The 6,998-nt window shown below is 41.8% G+C and overlaps 1 protein-coding gene across 1 annotated transcript in view; it reads right to left on the minus strand.

Moving 5' to 3' along the window:
• Positions 1 to 6,576, minus strand: part of SEPTIN10 (septin 10) — a 57,727-nt gene extending 51,151 nt beyond the window's left edge. Inside the window, exon 1 of the mRNA XM_064371667.1 lies at positions 6,562 to 6,576. The gene's annotated coding sequence lies outside the window, so the exon portion shown is untranslated. The remainder of the gene's footprint in view (positions 1 to 6,561) is intronic.
• Positions 6,577 to 6,998: the final 422 nt, after the last annotated feature.

The following is a 6,998-nucleotide window of genomic DNA, read 5'->3' on the forward strand; positions in this document are numbered from 1 at the left end:
GGAGACTAAGGCAAAAGAATCGCTTGAACCTGGGAGCCATAGGTGACAGTGAGCTGAGATCTCGTCACTACATTCCAGCTTGGGCGAGAGAGTAAGACTGTGTCTAAAAAAAAAAAAAAAAAAAATTGATGGAAAGAAGCATTCACTGATCTCAGCTGCAAAGTTATAAATGATGTTAAAAGGAACAGATTAGGGACAATACCTTAGTGACAGACTGAGTAAACCGGAAATGTCCATTTAGAGTCTGACTTTCTGGTAAAGGTTAAGAGGTGTCACAGAAAATGTCTGGCTAGGGGCCCTCTTCAGAGCCCTGCATTATATACACTGAGTAGGAAGGTAGAACATTCCATATTTGAGATTAATTCTGGACCTAACATACTACCTGATCGCCTCTGAGCATCTGTGTCTACTACAAGTAATGCACCACACATATAATTCACTGAGGCTGTATTATTTTGACTTGCCAAGTATAGAACTTTAAGGAAAATTAAACTTTCATTTTTATTTTATTTTAGAGACAAGGTCTCCTTCTATTGCTTAAGCTGGAGTGCAGTGGCACAATCACAGCTCACTACAGCCTCCACCTCCTGGGCTCAGGCGATCCTCCCACCTCAGTCTCCCAAATAGCTGGGACTACAGGCATGCACCACCACACCTGGCTGAAAATCATACTTAAAAAATGACTGGTGGCCGGGCGCGGTGGCTCACGCCTGTAATCCCAGCACTTTGGGAGGCCGAGGCGGGTGGATCACGAGGTCAAGAGATCAAGACCATCCTGGTCAACATGGTGAAACCCCGTCTCTACTAAAGATACAAAAAATTAGCTGGGCATGGTGGCGCGTGCCTGTAATCCCAGCTACTCAGGAGGCTGAGGCAGGAGAATTGCCTGAACCCAGGAGGCAGAGGTTGTGGTGAGCCGAGATCGCGCCATTGCACTCCAGCCTGGGTAACAAGAGCAAAACTCCGTCTCAAAAAAAAAAAAAAAAAAAAAAGACTGGTAAGAAAGTAGTTTTTAGTTTTTAACATAATGATGGCAATGATAAGTTTTGGTAAAACGCTGCTTAGTGTTGATAAGTAAAATCTGCTTAGAAAAATATTAGAGGCTTTATACTCATTTACCATTAAACTTCAATAAAATATAGGTTAAACTTCTGTCATTAATATAAGTTCATATCAAATATCTGCTTTTGTTTATTCATTTACTGTGTTTCTGAACATCTGACAAAAAGCCTACTTAAAATATCAGTGGATAAATATTTTGATCAAGAAGTTTAAATGAATCACATACAAGTAATATAAATCATTGTTTCAAATATTTTCCACTAGTACTACTTGGCCAGTTAAATTTCCAAAACAAGTTTAACACTGGAAAAGGTTTTTATTTTTTTCAATTTAATTATTTATTTATTTTTGAAACAGGTTCTAGCTGTGTCAGCCAAGCTGGAATGCAGTGCCATGATCTCGGCTCACTGCCAAGATCCTCCACCTCTCAGACTCAAGCTATCCTCCTGCCTCAGTCTCCTGAGTAGCTGGGACCACAGGCGCATGCCAGCAGGCCTGGCTAATTTTTTTGTTTTTTTTTTTTTGAGACATAGTTTCGCTCTTATTGCCCAGGCTGGAGTGCAACAGCACAATCTCGGCTCATCACAACCTCCACCTCCTGGCTTCAAGCAATTCTCCTGCCTTAGCCTCCCAAGGAGATGAGATTATAGGCATGTGCCACCATGCCCAGCTAATTTTCTATTTTTAGTAGAAATGGGGTTTCTCCATGTTGGTCAGGCTGGTCTCAAACTCCCAACCTCAGGTGATCTGTGTGCCTTGGCCTCCCAAAGTGCTGGGATTACAGGCATGAGCTACCACGCCCAGCCACGCCTGACTAATTTTTTTGGAGAGATGGGGTCTCACTCTGTTGCCCAGGCTGGTCTCACACTCCTGAGGTCAAGCAACTTGTCTGCCTCAGCCTCCCAAAGTGCTGGGATTATAGGCGTAAGCCACCGTGCCCAGCTGGAAATGATTTTTAATAAACTAGCAGGGAAAATAAGAATAGGACAAGAGTTGGCTGAATCCCTCTAATGGCAAACAGAGCTCAGTATAAGGCTAAGAAACACTAAATTAGAAAAAAATTTAAAATCTGCAAATAGAATCCTGGCCTGCTCTATCATTGACCACCTACTTAGTATGTGTAAATCACTCAGCTGGGCTTGACGGTCTCAACAGCAATAAGATATGGCCCTTGATCTTGTGACTGTGTCTCAGAGAAACATGAATGCACAACAGGCAACCACAATCTCGTTTCAATGCACAAGGAGGTAAGGAGACTAACCATCTCAACCCACCTTTGACTACATAGTCAATTTGCTTTTTCTATAGCTTCTATTTTAAAGATATATATACATCAGGCACACACAAATCATATATAAATCTACACACCTACTTTCCAAAAGGAAAAAATCCTATACAGTAATTTAACTCCTAGCAAAGTCTACCATATACTTTTTAAAAAGTTGTATTATCTATGAGTCCTAGAAAGAAGCGCCAAACATGGCATAGCTGGAGGAAGGTCAGGTACTCCATCTTTAAAATCTCAGTTTGGGCCAGGCAAGGTGGCTTATGCCTGTAATCCCAGCACTTTGGGAGACCACGGAGGGTGGATCACTTGAGGTCAGGAGTTTGAGACCAGCCTGGCCAACATGATGAAACCCCATTCTCTACTAAAAATAAAAAATTAGCCAGGTGTGGTAGCACACACCTGTAGTCATCCCAGCTACTCAGGAGGCTGAGGCAGGAGAATTGCTTGAACCTGGGAGGCGGAGGCTGCAGTGAGCTGAGATCGCGCCATTGCACTATACTCTGGGCAACAAGAACAAAACTCCATCTCAAAAACAAAACAAAACAAAAAAAGAGACTCAGCAAGATAAGACAGCGGCAAGTTGACCTCCAGTGCACATGGCCTGTTTGCATCTCCCTGGGAGGCTGTCAGGACAGCAAGGCTTAGGGTTGTCCAATCCCATCAAAATAGTGCCTCCATTATACCATCAAACTCCAACAAACACAAAAGTTAGAAGATAACTGCAAATTCTACTACTTAATCTCAAAAGATCATCAAGATGGGGAAATTCTTGATAGTAGTTCATATAAAACAGAGTTAACAGTCTCAAGCTTAACAAAAGCTTGCACTATAACAATGACAGTTTAAATTGCAAATGCAATCTTATTTTAAAATTACTCCTAATTAGAAAATTATTTATTATAGAAAAAATATCATTTCTAATTTCTGCTGTTTTAGTAACACTGCAATGAATACTCCCATTTGAACTGTTTTACTAACACTACAATGAACTTTCACTCATGGCACCCAAAGAGGTACACCATTCCGATTCTCCCTTCAAGCAATACCTAGTCCTGTGCCTTCAAAGAATGCAGTTCACTGACGGTCTCCACCTGTAGAGCCTTCGGAAACTGCTGCAATATAGACCCAAGACCACTTTCTCCCTAGGCAGCTGGTAGGTGAAGACTGGGCACAGTAGGGATGTCAGGGCTGCCTGGCCCAGACTTTGTCAGATTCGCATTGTTGTGCAGCTCTCACTGCCCAACTGGGCTTCCTCCCTTCTTTCCTTGAACAGCTATCAAGATCTGGATCAGGGCGTGAAAGTTTTCTCCCCGCCACCCATACTTCCTGCTTTCTCCTTCTTCAACTTTCACAGGCAACAGTCCCCCTGCCCCTCATCTCCAACAAATCTCCTATAACTGCTAGCTCCTCCTATGTGTCTGCTTCCAGGAGGATTCTAACCAACTCACCTGTATAACCATTAATTATTCTGTGCATCTGACAATATCTTAAATTCCTAGAAAATAATTCCTGTTCCAAGCATACTGCCAAACTGCCCCTCAAAAAAAGACTGGGCCTGCTTATATTTCTAATATTAGCAATGAGTTGAAAAAACACCACAAACTGTTTTTCCTCTGTTCTCACACAACACAGAATAATTTTGTGACCAAAAGTGGGAAGTTTTCCCCACCCAGCAAACAAGCAATCAGTTTTGCAGTGGCTACCAGCTGGGTGACCTCTAATTTAATTCTGACACTATCTGCTTGGCGATAGAGTCCAATCCCACAGACTGAGGGCAAGTCCCCAAGACTCTACACCCCATCCCAACCCCACTTCTGCTCAACGCAAGCCCCAGGTCATTTTCCAATGCTTCTGACAAATGGCTAGAAACCAGGGTTCCCATAACCCCCATCTCAGGTTCAATTAATTTGCTCATTTGCTCCATTTACCAGTTTATTACAAAGGATATTTTAAAGGATACAAATAAATAGCCAGAGAAAGAGATACACAGGACAAGATCTGGAAGGGTCCCAAACCCAGAGGCTTCTGTCTCCCAACACAGGGATGTGCGCAAGCCTCCATGTTTGGCTAACTACAAGCTCTCTGAACCCAGTCCTTTGCTCTTAAGGAGCCTCCATTATACAGGCATAATTGATAACCACTGGCTACTGGTGATCAATTAACTTTCAGCCCTCCTCTCCCCTCCCTGGAGACTGGGAGATGGAGCCCAACCCTTTAATCTTGCCTTGTTCTTTCTGGTGACCAGCTGCATCCTGAAGCGACCTAGGGGCTGCCAGCCACCAGTCACCTTGTTAGCATATAAAAGACAGCACTTTGGAAGTTTTAAGGATTTCAGAAGTTGTATGACCAAATACATATTTCACAATAATCACAAGTGTATAAAAGGGTCCATTTCATTATATATTCATCAGTACAGGGTATTAACAATTTTTAAATTTTTGTCAATTTGACAGGCAAAACTGACACCTTAATTTGACTTCTGGTATTTTTCAGCTTACTGGCCATTTCTAGTATATTTCCATAAATCACCAATTCAAGTTTTCCCACTTGCCTATCAGGGTATTACTTTCTTTATTAGTAAGAGCTGCTGGGTAAAACTCTTTGCTTGTCACACATATCATAAATATCTTCCTGATTTACTACTGATCTTTTCAGTTTTCATAAAGTCCAATCTATAAATCTTTTCCTATGACTTCTTCCTTAAATATAAAGCTCAAAATATCTTTCTACACTCTGAAGGTTAAAAAAAAGTAAATTTTCTTTTGTGGTTTCATGTCGTACAGATTAAGTTTTCTAATGTTCTAGGAGATACTTTCTAGTACTGTACGAGTCAAGGAAATAAGACTTTTTCCCAATATTGTTAGTCTATTGCAGCATAAGAGGATCAAGGAACAGCAAAGTATATTCATTCTGTCATATGAAAATGAACTTCCCAAGGGAAAAACCTGTACCTCGTGAATAGACTAGAGAGGCAGATTTTGAGACAAGGAAGGGAAATGACTGAAGGACTAGAGCTGCCTAACAGAGAAATGAGCTGCCTAGGAAGCACTGAGCTCAGGCCCTGGAAGGGTTCCAACAGCGGCACAGTAACCACCATCAATGCTACAGAGCTGATTTCTGTACTAAGTGGGTAACAAAGGTAACACTCTTCTAAGGTCTCTTTCAACTCAGATTTTATGACTATACTTGGAACAAACAATGAGAGAAAAGTATGTGATGTGAAGAATGCAAACAACTTACAGAAACTGCATGAACAGAAAGGGAGATTAAGGAAAGACACAATAAAATTGCATCTTATTGATGTGAAAAGACCCCACAGAACTAAATCTCCAGGTTTATTTAAATAAAAAGTAGACCGGGTACAGTGGCTCATGCCTGTAATCCCAGCACTTTGGGAGGCAGAGGCAGGTGGATCACCTGAGGTCAGGAGTTTGAGACCAGCCTGACCAACATGGTAAAATCCATCTCTACTAAAAGTACAAAATTAGCCAGGTGTGGTGGTGCATGCCTATAATCCCAGCTACTTGGAAGGCAGGAGAATTGCTTGAACTCAGGAGGCAGAGGTTGCAGTGAGCCGAGATGGCACCATCGCACTCCAGCCTGGGCAACAAAAGCAAAACTCTGTCTCAAAAAAAAAAAAAAAGTATTACTAGATGGCTCCCTTTCCTTGGAAAGTGAGCATGTTCCATGCAAGCTAGGTGACACAAAAGCCAATGAAATTTGAGAAGCCATTTATTTAACCCAGGAAAAGTAAATGAGAGAGGAGCTGAAAAGGGGAAGGCAGGCTGGGCGTGGTGGCTCCCACCTGTAATCCCAGCACTTCGGGAGGCAGAGGTGAGCGGATCATTTGAGGTCAGGAGTTTGAGACCAGCCTGGTCAACATGGTGAAACCCCATCTCTACTAAAAATTACAAAAAAATTAGCTAGGCGTGGTGGTGGGCACCTATAATCCCAGCTACTCAGGTGTCTGTGGCAGGAGAATCACTTGAACCCTAGAGGTTGCAGTGAGCTAAGATGGTGACACTGCAGTCCAGCCTGGGCAACAAGTAAAACTCCATCTTGGGAAAAAAAAAAAAGGAAAAAAAAAAGAAATGAGGAAGGCACAGAAATAAATACCCATTAAAAGGACTTAAATCTTGGACAACATAGGGAGCCCTGTCTCAAAAAAAAAAAAAAAAAAAAAAAATTTATCCAGGCACAGTAGTGCATACCTGTGGTCCCAGATACTTGGGAGACTGGGGCAGGAGGATCACATGAGCCTGGGAGGTCAAGGCTGCAGTAAGCTGTGACTGTGCCACTGTACTCCAGCCTGGGCAACAGAGCAAGGCCCTGTCTCAAAAACAAAAACAAGAAAACAAAAAAGCATTAAAAGGGCTTAAAGTTGATGAGGAACATTTGGGGAAAAAAGAATATTTAGGAATCAGTGTGAAGTCTATCCAAACTTATTGTTTTTCAATTACTCCACAAATGTACACAATATCATTTTAAAAGCCTTACATTTTAAGGACAGAATAACAGACCCAGGCATTGTGGATCAAAGCTGTATAAATCAATAACCTTGCAATTTAAATTTTAGTACAATTGGGAGACATACATACAACTAAAAATATGGAAAAGACACTCAGGATATAATGAAATCTGCATAGTC

This window comes from Aotus nancymaae, unplaced genomic scaffold (assembly GCF_030222135.1).
Source record: "Aotus nancymaae isolate 86718 unplaced genomic scaffold, 86718_ANA_hifiasm-v0.15.2.pri h1tg000155l, whole genome shotgun sequence".
In the NCBI taxonomy this organism is placed as follows: Eukaryota; Metazoa; Chordata; class Mammalia; order Primates; family Aotidae; genus Aotus; species Aotus nancymaae.